The sequence below is a fragment of the Schistocerca cancellata genome, chromosome 8, assembly GCF_023864275.1.
Source record: "Schistocerca cancellata isolate TAMUIC-IGC-003103 chromosome 8, iqSchCanc2.1, whole genome shotgun sequence".
In the NCBI taxonomy this organism is placed as follows: Eukaryota; Metazoa; Arthropoda; class Insecta; order Orthoptera; family Acrididae; genus Schistocerca; species Schistocerca cancellata.
This window is the reverse complement of record NC_064633.1, coordinates 79,999,784-80,017,788: the sequence shown is the minus strand read 5'-3', so window position 1 is coordinate 80,017,788 and position 18,005 is coordinate 79,999,784.

Genomic DNA, 18,005 nt, shown 5'->3' with positions numbered 1-18,005 from the left:
ATCTACATTCAACGCCAACGCCCACAAATCCCACGCTCATCGGCGTCGCAACCCTGTTCTAGACAGAAGCCTCCATTTAAGTACGTATTCTTCAAACCACTGCACTGTGTGCACTACGTCGTAGTATTACTATCGATTTCTTCGTTCCTTTTAGGGTCACTTGCGTAACGATCGAGTAAAACTAAATAGTTGTACCCCTCTTTATATACCCTAATCTCCTCTATGATTGCTACGCCAGATATAGGTTTCTTAATGGCCAAGGAGGGCTTACTATACGAGGACTGCACAAAGAAAATCTGACACATATGCAATTCATCCGTATCGAATAATTGTCTATAATTATGTCCCTCTACGTGTCCTAATCTCCTTTATTGTACTCCTCGATTACTACGCTAGAAACACGAAAGAATTTTCGTTGACACCGTAGTGTTTCGTGAAAAATACATCACCTTTTTTTTTCAGATGGAGCATACCTCCATAATACGAATCTAACAGCATCACAGAGATTCCAGTACACTATCCACTGAATCATTTGCATTGGTGCAACAGCCTCACACCTCCACACATAATTCACAATTACTGCAAGAGTAGGAAGATATTCGGAACTTAATCACAACACTGCTCATTTTTTACCAGCACGTGTTGTTCGCTAGTGGATCAATCATGATACTGCATTCCACCTGAGCAGAGTATATCCACACGGATAGTACGCATGTGCGTTGTGCTAGTTACTGATTTAGAAGCAAACCCACTAGTTACACGCTTATTCAGCCATTGTACATAGAGCGCCAACTAACCAACAACTACATGCCAGACCAAATCAATGTTTCCTCCAGCAACAGCAGTCACCTTAGTAATTCTTACACCTTGATCCGGATTATACTTCCACAGTCTCTGGATGACACACCGGCAGGATTTACAGTCACTCATCTACTACACCGTCACTTCTAGTAGGTGGATCATAACCCCCTTAAACATCCATGAAATGAATTTGGGCCTGACATATTCTTCTGCTTTAACTCACCGACTTGTAAGTTCTTAGTGTTTGGATTGCTTCCTTAGTATTCAAACAAATGAATCAGAACCCGACATATGCATTCTACATCAGCTCGCTCCAGATGCTTACTGCTAGGCATTTCACAGATGTTAACGCTTGCGATAGTGTACACGATTTCCAGTACTACTAATGCGGAATAGGTTTCGTTACGTTCAATTCTGCTACCAGCTCCACCATGGGCTTTCCTTGTTTGAAGCCAACTCGATCACGCACGAGCAGCCCACGTCCAAACAAATACACTTCAAGCGGCTGTACAGTACATGGTGGGGGGTACATCGCACCAATATTATCGATTATCGTTCTAGCCCAATATCATCCGTTGATCAAATAAAAAATTGCTTACATACTTCTACACATACCCTTATCCACCCCTATGTTTCAGGTACAAATACGTTGTCTTCCCCAGAGACTTTTCTTCCATCACATACTCGAATGGAGTGTGCCAACCTATATGATTGTAGTAGCATCCACATGATGCTATTGCTTCGCAGATCATCACGTAACAGGAACACATGTGATCTCACAAGATTGGTAGACAGCGACATTGTAGTGTCGAGCTGTCAAATCGATGTTACTGTTCACCAGTACATATCATTTAACGACAGATGGGTCTATGCGTGTGAATGTCGGGAAAACAGATGACAATGACCACAAATTTGTAGTGGAAACTGAAAATGTATAGTGAGGTACAAAGGTGGGGGGATGGATAGAGTGGGGGAAGATGTGAGGCAAACTTACATATATATCGAGCGGCAGTTAATGGCTAAGTACGACACATTCTGTCTCTGCATTCACATCTTTGACAGCAACAGTGTTAGTGCATCAGCGCCCATTGTGCTTGGCGTTAATAATTTAAAATTAAGAGCTCGAGAGTCACCACAGACCGTATTTCTAAAGAACAAAGTGCCATGAATACAGATGGTCTGCAGGAAGTGTTATATGCTGCAGTGGAGTAAGAGTATATCTATGGTATTGTTCTGCTTAAGATAGTGGGAGCATTGAGATGGAGATGTGCTGTTCGTGATTTCGGTCACTCAGTCATTCTCTGATTAACGGAAGTTCATTGCAAGATGGTATACCGCCTCCGACGGGTTTTGGATACAATAAATGTGGAATTCAAAGCATGCAAAAACAGGAATTTGTGAAATACTGTAGCTTAGTGTCCAATCATCAGTCAGTACTATTTAAGTACAGTGATGCTGTGTGTAGTAATCTCTCGAACTATTAACAAATGTTCCATTAAAACTAGCGTCTTCCATGCCATGAACGTTCACACAGAGTCCATCCTGATTTCGAAATGTAATCTGCTTACGATGAAAATACAGCCCATCCAGCGAAGCCATGTAATCAGATGTCTGTAAGAGAGTTACCAAACGTCTGTCAGTACTATTTAACTAAAGCGATGCCGTATGTGGTGATCCCTCCCACCATAGACAAATGTGCCCTTAAATGTGCCTTCCATGTCGTGTACGTGGATATACGTCCACTCCCGATTTTGAAATGTAATTCGTTTAGGAAGAGAAAAAACACCGAGTAATCTTCAAACTTCTTTCAGCTGTATTTAAGTACAGTGATGCTGTATAGCACTGCCACTATTAACAATACGAATTTATTGCGGCAATTCGAATTTACCACGAAAATTTGAATTTCCCGCCATTTTTCCAGGAGGGGAAGCTATAGGGTAATTATTGACAAATTAATTATTCAATTAATTTGCGACTCAGCCTCTTCTTTTACATTCCACACATCAAGGCCAAAGGTTCCAGTTTCGAGTCCTGATCTGGTACATATGTTTGATCTCCCTAAAGGGAAGGCTGAGGATTTGCCAGAGGGGGAGGGGGGAGCCCACCGATGCGCTGGGGAATTTTCACAGGGGGAGGGCGGCTATTAATTGATTAGTTTAATTAATTAGTCAATTAAAGTGATATAAATTTAATATCATATGTGGAGTCATACGAACATTATCCCACTACTGAGGGAGGAGGGGAGTAATTGGAATAGAAGTTCTAAGGAAGGTAGGCCGCTGGATTGTGAACATGCACTTCCCATCTTCGTAATTCTCTAGACTGAAGAGCGAGCAGATGATGCCCCACTGTATCTATTCCACTATGTCACAAGAAGCAAGTACATAGTGTTTCACAAAGTTATACCAACCCTCAGCAGTACGCATATTGCGCCTTATGGATCGCTGGTGTCGCAGTGTGCAAAATTGCCCCAGGGTGTTTACTTTTCACAAGGTGCATTAACACTTCCTGGAATATAGTGATGACTTAATAACAGTACTAATGCAAGAAACGTGTATGGACAGAGGCTACGTGAATCTCGCACACTGCTGTTCATTGCTGGAGAGGAAATTGATTCTTTGGCATCTTGACGGCAGCTTTCATTTTCTTCTGGAAAAGGCAACTTCCTCTTCCACGAGCGCCGCTCACTTTTCAGTTTACAGACAGACTATAACTCACCATCATTTCCTGTCCAGTTCTCATATATGAGCAGACGAAATAACTTTGTGAAGCTCGTGTTTCTATAGTGGAGTTATTTTCAGTTTGTTGAATGAGTGGTTATTTGCACTTGTTCAATTAACTTTTATATAAAATACGTTCCTATAAGCAATGGCTGAGAAATACATAATTTGTACTGTTGATGTTGTCAGTGACTTTTGTAGTGTTAGTATGAAATGGACTGAACTGGTAAATGCGGCACTCTGCTGCTATCTGTCGTTGACAATGTACTGTGCTGTACTCACTCGGTGGTGGATTAATGAATGACCAGACAGTTACATTACTGCACCTCCCTGACCAGTACAATGCATACATCTCTTCCATTCAGGAATTGACACCACTGGTAGAGTGGGCTCCAATGAGTGGAGCAACTGGAGCAACTCACCACATATCCACAATATATCTTCCAAGGTGGGTATGAATATGTCTGATGGAACGGGACAGATAGTGTTCAAGCCAAAGCAGTGATGTGCAGTAATACAGTGTCTGACTTATGTCGAAATATCTGAAATCCAATAGCAATTAGGTGGCCAATATCTGTTGCAGAGGGAGACAGTTCCAGCCTCTGAGCCTCTTCAGAGCAGAAGCTGGGTTCGTACCTGAGGATTCCAGCCACTGACAGAGGAGACAGTGTCATCGGCAATGTCGAATACATACTGACGGCGTGTTACGCTTGGGACATGTTCTTCAGTGCGGTACACAGCTGCCAGCATTTTTACGTAATGGCTGTTTTACCAACTGCAAATAACTAAGTGAAAATAACTCCACTATATGAAAGCTACACCAGTGAATTTATTTCGTGTCCTCACATAAGACAACTGGACTGCAAATACGTGGAGGGTCTAGTCTGTCTGAAAACTGACACGCGAGCACAGCTCACGGTGCGGCATGTTTCCTTTCCTAGAAAGAGGCTCCAGCTGCCGTTCAGGGTGACACAGGAATCAGTTTCCCCTCTGCCAGTGTAGAACAGCTTACAGAAATTTACGTAGATTCTACTCACAAGCGTATATTAGGAACGCACATCTGTATTCCATGTAGTATTAATGCACTTTGCTGAAAGTAAACGCCTTCCGGGCACGTCTGCACATTGCGTCGCCAGTTATTCATGTAGCGCGCCGCTTAGGTTTAGTTTAGTTGTGTGAAACACCGTGTTGTTGCTTCTTGTAACTTAGTGAGGCAGACAGAGTCGAGAGTAACCTCCTCGCTCTTCAGTTTGCAACCTGTGAAGCAGGGAAGTGCATGACCACAAGCCGCCGACCTACTTACCTCGTACGTCTACGCTACACCCACGTTCCCTCCAGCCCGTTACACGCTCAGAACACAATTTATCCCTTAATAGGCTCTACAACACTGACGCTTGTTACACACATTTAACATTTGTTCTTAATCCACTTCATTTAAAAGTAAACAATAATTTGAGATCTTTAAAACACTATTTTTAATAATCTGCGTTTTTCCTACGCCCTGCAACGCTTAAAATATTAGTCCTAGAGAAAAATGAATAGGTCCTTGTGTGTCGGAAATGTAAAATAGATTAATTTTCTACTGATAAAGATTTTTGCTTCAAGTCAGTGCTTTCCAGTTATTCTAGAAAAAGATAAAAAGATGAACTTCAAACGCCTCTACGCCCCTGCCCACGGTTGTAGAATTTTAGTATGTAGTTCATGATACTTCTTCCTATCACTGTACAAAAATTTGTGACCACACGATTGTCTCCCCTGTTCGACATTTTTTGGTCTTCGTTGGCTCGATAGGTCGAGTCTTGCACCGCAAACCTAAGAGTACTGATCCAGACCCAATACATTATCTGTCTGTCATTTGACCACAATAATCTTGCTTTTACAATTTTATGTTTATCCTTTACAACACTGAAGAGCTGATCACACACACCGATGCTTTCATTATTGTGTTGGTTGGAGTAATAATAAGTGGCTGTAACTTTTGTGGGCCTAGCTGCTTGCACGTTTTAAAATTTAAAAGTGTGGAAGATGAGGTGATATCAGTTTGACAGTTTAATGACAGTACGGTTGACTTCCACAAGAAAATTTATAGATTTATTGGTACATAGCGAAATCGCATTTAGTTGAAAATTTTCGTTATAGGAATACTCTACGTCTAGCGTGTACCGCTTTAAATTTAAGAGCATTATTACAGACGTTAGCCTTACGATCATGAGTACCATTTTACCTTGCGAAAATAGCAATCATCACACTTATGAGCAATGAAATACCTGATGTATTAGCGTAACTTATTTTGCAATTGTTTTGCTGATGTGCGCTGCCGACGTTCGGCGGAGTCCGGCCTGCTTGTTTAGTGGTTCCGTGTGAGAGTTCTCACCTCGGCTGTTGTTTACTAGTCTGAGAGGATACCGAGCGAGCTTGTAACGCTGTGAATGACGTTACCCTTTGCTCAGCTGTTCATATGATCGGCAAACATGTTTCTAATGATTTTTTAATCTATCGTGAGAAGAATGCACTAAAATCATGTCCCTTATTAGTAAGTCAGCAAATGATTATTTACATTTATCATTAAGGCACTGAAACTTCCATCCACTCTGTAAATTTACCCGCTTTTCTTATCAAAACTTAAATATTTATAGCAGGTACATGAATTTCCGAGTCAGAATGTTCTGCTCACTTCTTTTTGAGCTGTATGCTCCTTAACGTACTAGGGTCGACATGTGGACTAAGCTTCTGTATATAAACGTCGGCACCTGTATATGCAAGTAAAAAAAGCCTTCTGCTTTGTGTCGCTTGTTATTCCGTAGGCAGTGAAGAGCTGTTCTAACCCTGCGATGTAGTTTAGTCATGGCTACACTTCGTTGCCGAAATTCTGGAACGGAGACGGTGCAATTTCATTTCCGTTGCTAGTGATTTCTCTGGGATTGTCAATTTCTTCAACAAAAGCTTGTGCAACCGCTCTGTTCTGGGAGCTTCATATTTCTAATGCAACAGTTTCATAAAGAACTTTTATGCAGACACAAAAATTGTTTCACATCGTATTTTCAGAAAAATATGCTTCACTATGTAATCAATAACTGATTGGAATATATCACTTGTTTCTAATACTCCCCGTTGGCGTGGGCTTAACAACGAGGATTGCTGAGCCTTAGTGTACTAAAACATCTAACAACCGCAAAATTAGCTGTATTAGTTTCACTAAGGTGGGTATGACTAACATAACTGCTAAGTGACTGTTCAGGGCTCACACTATTTGTTATAAAATAAATTATACAGGGTGATTCTTATTAACGTTTAGAAACCCCCGGAGCAACATAGATGAAGCTGAGACAAGTAATTTAATACAAGACACATGGGACCCCAAACGTAGGGAAAGAGCCTTAAAGTGCTTGAAAAATGTTGAACATGATACGTCACATTCCAAATGTGGAGGATATTTTGGAGCGCGTGCATGAAGGGATGAATAGCGATGCAATACTCACATTCAAGCAAACGGTGCAACTTTCTAACAACTTTTCTAAATGCAATCTGTTGTAAATGTAAAAGTTACAAAATAATTGTCCCCGCTGTAACCAAATAAAATTGTTCTTTTTTGTGTTTCTATCCTTTTATTCCTCCCTTTTCACTTACAGACACTATTTTATAAAGAAAACGTATGTCATTTACTGGTAACGTTCGAGTCCGGAATTTTATTTACTTGGGGTGCAATACGGTAGGGTTTTGTTGTGCTGTATTTCGCAGTAAACCAGAGTAGATAAATTAAGAGGAGACGGAAGGTAAACAGGTTAAAAAAATTAGTTTTTAGATTCTTCAGTATTTGAAATGAGCGCTATTTCCTGCTTAAACAATTTTTGTTTTATATAAATACGACAATTTTTTCGGAAGTTATGATGATTTCCCTGACGCTTCGTGCGATCTAGCATTTAAATGCCACACCTTCTTTTTTGCACCATGCAGATATAATGCATAGGTTTATTTTATTCCTTGTATGTTATTTCTTGCTTATATTTCTAAACAAGATGCATTGGGCATGTCCAGAAGAGAATAGTTCCAGGTTGAGAAGTTTATTAAAAGAAAAGCAAAAATAGTACTGGAAGATAGTAAGAAGACAGGTGGTAAAGATCACCTAACAAATGTAGAAACAGATAGATTACAGAATTATATTCTTCAGTGATAATCTGACAAGGAAACTGGATATTTTGGAAGTATTGGGCATAAAAATCTAGTGGAATTACTGCAAAATCCTTGATGTAAATAGCTAAAGAGAGAATCCGCAAAGCAGAAATTGCTAATTTAAAATGGACAAAAGAAGCTAGACAGAAAATAGAGAGAAGAGAACATCAGAATGATTCAATATGGTGCAGGAAAATGTTAGTGCTAAGTAATTCTCATCAATAACCATGCTAAAATTGCAACACTAAACTTTAAATTGATTTCTCTCAAAGCTGTATTTTTTGACTTCCTGGTACCATTATTTTCTAAACTAATTGCGTTATAAATATGAAATTTGCTCAATTTGTACTCAGGATGCTAATAAGTTATTACCAGTAAATTGAGAATCACCAACCCAGAGAAACTGTTTTATAGCAATGAATGTATTTAAAAAAGCGAAATTTTGATAGTGAAGGATTACAAAAACTTTCTTCAAATCCGTAAGAGGTATTTTGTTCATTTTACTTGTAAATGCAGGCGTACGTGTTATAAACATTCAATAAATATTTCACCGTTTTAACATTTATAATCCTTTTGTAAAGTGTACCTATTCAAAAAGTGAAATAGCATTGGCAAAATAGGGGTAAAAATTGCCTTCCGCCTCCCATTAATACCTCAATGTAAACACTTAAGTGGCTCTCACAACGAAACAATACTGATTGCCAGACGCAAAATTCGAGCCCTACGCGCTAAAGTCGAGCACACAGGCCCGGAGCCACACTGACGTCAGTGCTTAACTTGAATTGGGGTGATCAGGTGTGACAGACCGATAGCCTTAGGTGCTACACGTGCGGCGAGGTATGTCATCTGGTGACATGACATGTTCAACATTTGTGACAAACTTTTGGGATGTTTCTCGACATTTGCTGTTCCATGTGTCTCATATTAAATTAGCCTCAGTGTCATCTACGCCGCTTCAGAGGTTTTCAGAAGTTAATAGGAATCATCAAATCACCCTGTGTACAATACTTCCGTACCCAGATGCCAGGTACATTATCTGACAAGTTCTGCTGAGTCCTACTACGAAACGATGAATTGGTGGACGAGTGGCGGTCGTCGAAGACTGGTTACACATTGCCGTCCATTGGCGCTCGCCGCAAATAGAACGATCGGCATTGGCTCCGGGAGTAGATGCGACGATTCGCTCTTTAGCTAACTCACTTATCGGCGCGTACGATCCACACATGTACCCGGTGTTCGAAATGATACCGAGCAACGCTCCATTTCCCCCCATCCGACCGGAACTGCGGCTTTAGCGGTACGTCGTCTCGCCGCTTGACGCCTGAAGAGCAGGCAACCCAAATGACACTAGTGTACCGCAGGGAGTCTGTGGGCCATGGGATACATCACACTTTTAGAATGGTTTCACGTAAGACTGAGCTTTTCGCTTAACAAATCATTCGCAGTTTTCATTAAACGTAATCATATTACTTGCACGGCAGCGTATACACAAGTTGGACTATTTGAGTACCAATTTAGCTTCTGGTTAAATTTGTAGCTCTTTATTTAGACTGTTAGGGGCGTGACACATAGAACTGTTAATGAAACAGGAAAAATTTTTACCATGCTCCGTGAAATATTCCGTGTCTGGAGGTGCGATGATCCACCAATTTTAATAGTTTTTATAGAGAAGGTCCAACGAAGAGGAGCGCATTTCGTCACGGAATCGTTTTACCGGCTTGAGAAGCGTTACAGGGATGCTCAATGTCAACCTCGAGTCGCCATTTGCGACAACAGGCGCTGCTAGTCACATACTGTTGTAGATCTGTTGGTATGGTATTCTAATATGAATTTCGTATATTAAGACGCGTAAGGATTAGGTAACTGCTTAGGCTTCCGCGGCCATAGTCAGATGACATGAAAGTTTTCTGAGTACTGTAACGCGTCATAACGCAACAGACCATTAAACAGTCTGAAAAAGATTTTGCGAGGGACAGACTTGGCACGAAAATGTGTTGGGGCTGTGGTTGTGAGCTGATACTAAACATGTGACCTCTGAGCAACTGGTTCTGCCGAAGTTTGAGTGAAGAGAGATTAGACTACACAGGAAGATTATAACTGCAAGAGCTCAGATACTATTTCCAAAGTTGCCAATGGAAGCCAATGTTAAGCTGCTACTTGAGTAATGTCGCCGTGCATCTGAGACTTTCCATTTGTGCAATAGTTGGAAACTGTGATACGAACTATTTTTGGTCAGTAAGTCAGTATAGTTCTGCTCTCTCAAAAATTCTCTTTGAAAATATATAATAACTGTTCTTTTTGGAAAGTTAACTTCGCTCTATCAGTTGGCTGACATTAATAAAGAACATTTCCATTGTACCTATGAAAATTAATGATATTTCTTGATGTAATTTACGTGGAAAGATGATAAATCGCCAGTGAAAGAGAGATTACCAGAAAAGGTAAGTACTGTTTTTCTTGTGACGTATTACTATTTCAATTAATTTAACCTTAAATATTGATGCAGTTTAATATTTTCGGAAGTGATTCAGTATAGAAGTGTTGTTATCTTTCCATGTCATCTAGCTTCATTTCGAAAGGCATTAAGAAGATAAAAACAGAGTCTCAAATGTTTATGTTTGTTCAATGACAAGATAGATCTACATCTACACTACATTTATACTCCGCAAGCCACACAACGGTGTGTGGCGGAGGGCACTTTACGTGCCACTGTCATTACCTTCATTTCCTGTTCCAATCGCGTATGGTTCGCGGGAAGAACGACTGCCGCAAAGCCTCCGTGCGCGCTCGAATCTCTCTAATTTTACAGTCGTGATCTCCTCGGGAGGTATAAGTAGGGGGAAGCAATTATTCTATACCTCATCTAGAAACGCACCCTCTCGAAACCTGGATAGCAAGTTACGCCTCTCTTGCAGAGGCTGCCACTTGAGTTTGCTAAACATCTCCGTAACGCTATCACGTTTACCAAATAACCCTGTGACCAAAAGCGCCGCTCTTCTTTGGATCTTCTCTATCTCCTCTGTCAACCCGACCAAGTATAGGTCGAACGAGTGTTTTGTGAGCCACCTCCTTTGTTGATGGACTACATTTTCTAAGGACTCTCCCAATGAATCTCAACCTGGCACCCGCCTTACCAACAATTAATTCTATATGACCATTCCACTTCAAATCGTTCCGCACGCATACTCCCAGATCTGTCCGTAACATACTATATAAAGTTCTCTGATTTTGCAAAGTGGTAAGCTTCATTGCTATGCATTCAGTACCAGAAGATGTAGGAACTGGCCAAAAGAGTGGCTTACTACCCTACTGACAGTTACCAATGACATAATTATCAGATTAGCATGCCTTTAGTGAACCCCATGTTGTGTTACACTTGGTTAAAAATGCTTTACCAATAAGTGAACAGTAATTTGTGGGAAACGTTAGACATCCCCTCTTATTCCTTTGATTTTATAGGTACGAATTGTTTGATGGAGCTTTCTGAAAAGTGTTGTCAACGAAGTGTACTTGTACATTAATCACCTCTGTTTTAAGAATGTTTAAGAGGTGCTATTATTGCTACACAGAACACTTGCAGTTTACACTAATGATTATTCCTTAGCCCAATTCACCCATTACGTATTAATTTAGTGTTTGGCTGAGTAATACTTTCTTCTGTCTGAGTCCGACCCTTAATTATAAATGACTCATGATTACTACTTAAATTGTTCTAAAACTGACATGTGTTTCAATTTTTTTACATTTTTATGTACTATATCATAAATACTGAAGACCAGCTGAAATTTCGGGCAATAATACAGAGCAAAATGTACTTACCGATCAAAGTTGTACAGATTTTGTAGATGTATGACACTCTTACGTATTCAACAATAACGATTTACCTATTCGATACAGGATTTTGTGGGTGAAAATCAGCGTTGTTTACTTACGTACCAGCAACGTTAATTCATCATGCTAAATAATTCAACAGAAAAGCTAATAAACAATAATGATAATAATAAAATTGAATTACTAAATGTATGGAGGAACAGTACGTGGTCGAGATACACAGTCCCCAATCTCTCCATAAACTATTCAAAGACACCTTAGCTTCTACAAAGATATTCTAAGTTAGCCGCAAGAAAGTTTTAAGAAGCTCTCCTGCGAACCTTGCTGAACTAGCACTCCTGAAAGAAAGGACATTGCGGAGACATGGCTTCTGTAAAGTTTGGAAGGTAGGAGACGAGGTACTGGCAGAAGTAAAGCTGTGAGGACGGGGCGTGAGTCGTGCTTGGGTAGCTCAGTCTGCCGGCACGGTAGCTCAGCGTGTTCGGTCAGAGAGCTGGTTGGCCTCTGTAATAAAAAACTGAGTGGAATTATGAACAAACGAACTTTAACGAATGTCATGTGACGTCCGCAACGACCAAACCTAACGATAAAAAAAAGAGGGAGAGAAGAAGTTGGTAGAGCACTTGCCCGCGAAAGGCAAAGGTCCCGAGTTCGAGTCTCGGTCCGGCACACAGTTTTAATCTGCTAGGAAGTTTCATATCAGCGCACACTCCGCTGCAGAGTGAAAATCTCACTCTGGAGTTTATTTATTGCATGTTATTTGTTACTAATCGTCTAAAAATTGTCTCAAATTTTAACAACTAATCAGAAAATTCAGAAGAGTTACCGTTAGTTAATAATCATAGGGTCTTAAGCATACCAGTCAGTATTTTTCTAGGGTTAGCAGTAAAATGTGTATTCCTTACACATTAATTCCACTACATTTTAAAGACTACCTACCACCAGCACGACATTCTTCTTCGTGTGACAGAGTAAATGAGCTAAAAATTAACACTTCTTAGTATTTCTGCTGCAAAAGAAACTGCAACGGAATGTCATTGTCTATGGAATGGAAGTTCCGGTGAAATTATTTTGATATCTCGAAACTTAATTACTGTATAGTATTGTGTATTAGGCTGCTGTCCAGTGGGACTGGCACTGAACGCGACTCACCGTCGGCATCGAGCCGCCTGACAAGTCGGGCCTGCTGTCTGGTAGCAGTGCTCGCCACCTCCATTGTCAGCTGGTGGAGGAAAGCCTTCCTCAACATATCTCTGTCTGAAGCCAAGTTATGCGCTGCGGTTTTCCTAAGTTAAAAGACGGGAATTCAACCCATTGGCATCTACTTCTACCGGCTGGGGCAAATAAAAATGGCCCAGAGAACAGAGTCCCGCGGTATAAAGGAACATAGCTAAGTGACTACCTTTCAACTCGTGGCACTTTTGGGCCCTGGTCAGCAAGTCGCTGATGGCAGATCAAAGCTGGACTGCTGGAGTTCCCGCGGTCTCAGCCAAAGTGTTCTGCTGCAATTCTTGAAGACTGTGAGGGGTTGTTGCGATACACCTTACACTTGAATGTACCCCATACCAAGTAACCGCACAGTGACAGATCAAGTGACTTGAGTGGCCAGACTAACCTCTGTTAACAACACTCTCATTGTGTACATGTGCTCCGAGGTTCGACCGACTGCAGGGGCAGTTGCTCCGTCCTGTTGACAGTAACTGTATGTCTTTTCCTCCTCCACTGATGCTGCCACAAATGTCTTCAAAATGTTGGCAATGTAACGCGCCGAAATTAGACACTCGTCTGGTGCACCTTTTTTCCCACCACCCTTTATGTTTCTAGAGATAAGGCGAGAATCAGAAACTCTTTCCTAATTTACTCGAATAATCGGACAAATTGTGGACTGAACAGGCATTTCCAGTATTGTGGAGTACGAAAGGTGCTGGGACATTAAATTATTAACTACTATTTTAGAAGGACTTATTTAGTATACTAAATACCAGGGGTAGTAATTTCATACTGCAACTTGCCGAAATGTCTCTTACTTTAAGTAATATGTTCGCTTACTTTTATTGCCAAACCATAACAGTTTAAATCTGAATTCAAGTAAACTAAGCTGGAATGAAAATATCCAATACTTTTAAGTAAATAAGGCATCATCGTCGTTTTTCAAGTATTACTAACCCTAAACACCTGTCATCAGTAGTATGACAAGGCGGAAGTTGGGACATTTGTTTTTATGTACGATCTTGATCCCTGACCCCTGGTAAGACACAACGCAATTAAGTTGTCTCCAATTGGGCACTTACGTAATAGTGCACCCTCTATCTCTGGACCCTCTCTGTCGTTCCATCCCCCTGGTTTATTGTTTTTTTTTGGGGGGGGGGTCTCCAATAGCGTTTGAGGTATTGGCCCCTTTTGGCCAATGGGCTCTCGAGTTACGGAACTCCTCGTCGAGTAGCAAGCAGTTCACACTATTCACCAGCGCCACTTGTGTCCTGTATTTCATCGGTAAGCATGACGAAGTGCATCCAGCAGCAGCGAGCACCCAGCAAGAATGAGAAGGCAGCATTTGAAATTAAGTACTTGCTCATTATTATTATTATTATTATTATTATTGTCATTATTATTGCTGCTGTTATTATTAAGTGTATGCATATATATTTACGTTACCGTTTTATTATTGTTGAAGAGCTGCATGATTCCACACAGTCATCTACAGCAACAGTGGCGTTCAGCCAGCAGCAATCATAGCCGCAGTAGTCTACATTTGAGTTTCCGGACCTGCTGGCGTTTGTTCGGCCAAAGCCAGCAGCAGAAGCAGTATCGAAACTTCGCTCGACTGCTACTAGTACTACTACAGAAAGCTTCCACTACTCTTCATTAGTACATACTATTTAATATCAAGCGGTTCAAACAGCATAAATGTGGGGCTAGTGCCACACAAGAACTTTGAAGCTGTTATCAGTATAGAGAATTTGCAGCAAATTAATACTACCCTCAGCAGTACGTTGCTGGAATTAGACTACTTGTGTGATATGACCGAGTGCATTTAAAGAAAAGTGTTTGATGACTATAGCCCACTGTTTACACAAACTAATATTGGAATGTTAAAAGGTGAAACAACAGTAGTGGTACGGAGAGGCAATGCTCGAGTTAAGAGCTGATGGTGCAGACAAACACAACAAACATTCAAGTGTAATGCATTTACATGACCTGTACTGTGCATTAATGATTGCGTCAGGCAAACTTCGTCACTGATGGCAATATGTTAGAGCAACATTCTATGACTTTATTCCGAATTTGACGGCTAACAAAGTGAACGTGGTCCAGCTAGATCAGTGTTTTAATAAGCGTATTTCAGATATGGTGCAATCTATAAAAGTTGGTCCTGTGTGTGTGGATGCTGCACATACTGACAGGATACCAATGTACGTAATTGCCCCAATAGCATTAAATGGAATACAAGCTAAATTCAAGGTTTATAACGTGAAGTGTTTGGGAAATACTGTAAATGAATATGTATATATGTATGTGAAATAACAAAAAAATATTACGTTTAATTTTTTTCTTTTCTGGTTCACAACATCAATATAAAAAACTCACAGACTTACAGACAGGGCTGTTTTATAACTGAAGAAGAACAACAGTTTTGTAAAAATCAGCTCATGTCTTTGTTATTAATATTTACTGTGTATATAAAATATGTTTCTTATTGCGCATTTACAATATATGTTTACAAAAAATCTTTGGAATTTTTTATTTTCAGTGTGTGTGCAGAGAAAAATACTTATTACTAATAGAGAGAGAGTAGTCTTTTTATTTATTTACAGCAGCAACAGCAGCAGGATGAGAGCCACATGCTCACACAGATATTTTATACACAGGCACATGCCGTATGCAAAGTACTTACAAGCCTTTACAGATACGTATGACAAGCGATTCATGCTACTACTATCCTACATACGCTCACACAAACACATCCATCTCCATTTACAAATAAATACCACATCCACGCACATAAAGGCATTCAGTCACATTCAAGTGAATGGTGTGAGAATGGTAGGATTCCAGTCCCATCATTGCAAATGAATCTCTTGTTGTTATGACGTGACAGTCTCATTTTCAGTTGCGATGGGGTGTATACCACATGGTGCCACGATCGGAAGACTACTTGACGTATCATATGCGGTGGTTTCAGTGGATCAACATCAACGCCACCGAAAAGGCACACTTTGTACTCTTTGATTGTTAGAGACATTGAAGCCGCATGCTGCACACACTTAGCCTGCCTGTGAACAGCACCTGTATCTGTACAGTATGCATACATCTTAGATCGGAGTACCATAAACTCCACATTCTGCGAACATTCCCCTCGTCTTTCATTAGACCGATAACCTTTCCTTTGTGTGTTTGGTATACGGTAAGGACAATCGGCCGCACATCAAAACGTGTAGAATTCCTAGGGGTGGTGTAGTTTTCAGCCATGTACCTATTAGATGAATCTGCCTATATCCATATGAAGTAACTTCGGATTAGCGAAGAGCTGCTTAAACAACGTGTAATGAAAGTTATACAAGTGGAGTTTGGAGATGTCCTGCACACACATACCGACAAAGACTTCATAAACTGCATAAACTGCATCAGCCATCGATAGGGCGACTACTCCTTTACTAAAAATTGTGAACCACTTAAAATTTGGCCTGGCATTAGAATATAGTGGGCCACAATGCCCGACCCCATGATAAAGTAAACAGTTATTGGATAATTATATAACATTTTCCATAATTTTCTCGAAAATCGCGATGTTAATTAATTTTAAGAAATCTTTTTCAAAATCACACGTCACGGTGCCCTCTTTCCCCCGTTTTATGCGAATATACTCCTTCCAACAGGGGCTCTAGCTGAGCAATTTTAAATAGTTTCATTCTCAAATTGAGGCATTTCTGGAGGTTACAGTAGCGACTGACTGATACACTGAGGTGACAGAAGTCATGCGACACCGGCACATCATTTGCATTCAGCTGATTCGTGTGAAAACGTTTCCGATGTCATTATGTCCACACAGAGGGAACTGATAGACTCTTAACGCAGAATGATAGTTGGAGGTAGACGCATGGACCATTACATTTCGGAAATCGTAAGGGAACTCAATATTCCGAGATACACAGTGTCAAGAGTGTGCCAAGAGTACCACGTTTCAGATATTACCTCTCACTATAGACAATGCAGTGGCTGAAGGGTTCCGTTTAACAGAGGTCAAAGGGGTTTGCATAGAGCTGTCAGTGCTAACACACAACAACACTGTTGGTAAGAGCTGATGGTAGAGTCCGAGTGCGCCACAGACCACACAAAGCCATGGACTCTAGTTGTTGCCATGGCACTTACAAACTGGTGGTGCAACCATATGGTGTGGGCTGTGTTTACGTGGAATCTGCTGGGTCCTCTGGGCCAACTGAACTCACCATTGACTGGCAATGGTAATGTTCGGTTGCTTAGAGACCATTTGCAGCCATTCACGAACTTTATGCTTCAAAACAACGATGTGCCATGTCACCAGACGACAACTGTTTGAAAATGGTTTGAAGAACATTCTAGCAATTCAAGTGAATGATTTGGCTATCCAGATCATCTGTCTTGAATCCCATCGAACATCTATGGGAAATAATTGAGAGGTCAGTTTATGCACAAAGTCCGCACCAGCGACACTTTCACAGTTATAGATGGCTGTAGAGCCAGCATGGCTCAATATTTCTGCAGTGGGCCTCTGATGACTCGGTGAGTCCATTCCAGGCCGAGTTGCTGCACTCCGCTGGGAAAAATGAGTTCCAACAGGATATTAGAAGGTATCCCATTTATTTTGTCACCTCAGAGTATATCTCTGCTTGTTATCCAGCGTGGTCATTAGCTTGAGAATTGAATTATTACACGGGGATAAGTGCTTCGGACATAATGGCAAATCTCTCTGTGCATCGTGCAAGCCACTCGGATATTTAACGCCTGCCTCCATGACGTATCCTGGGTCAGAGTTAGCATACACATCTTTAATCTCTTTCTGCAATTTGATGAGGTCATCATCATCATCAGATAACCATTGGAATCCTCCTGTAGACATTGATTGTTGCGTGGCATATATGTATAAGTTATTCACATTTAAGTAAAGGATATAAATCGATTCATCATCAGAAGCCTTGTACCCCTCCTTATTAATTCGTGGGTTATTCACCTTAACATATCCGTGCATGCACTGGCAAAGTCCTCCGCGAATCTTGCGTCTGAAGGTCAATAGCATGTCAACACCAACGGAAAGCTCGATGCTGACATGCCTATATCATAACACTGCGTCCCACAAAAGTAATAAGAAGCAGGATCCATAGAGTACGTGTCCAAGCTTACATTACGGAACTTCACTGAAACGTCCATGAGGAGTAGTACACTGGTGTTAGCATATGGGGTGAGTCAGCCGCACCTACCCAAGTGTTTTATGTAACCCACAACACC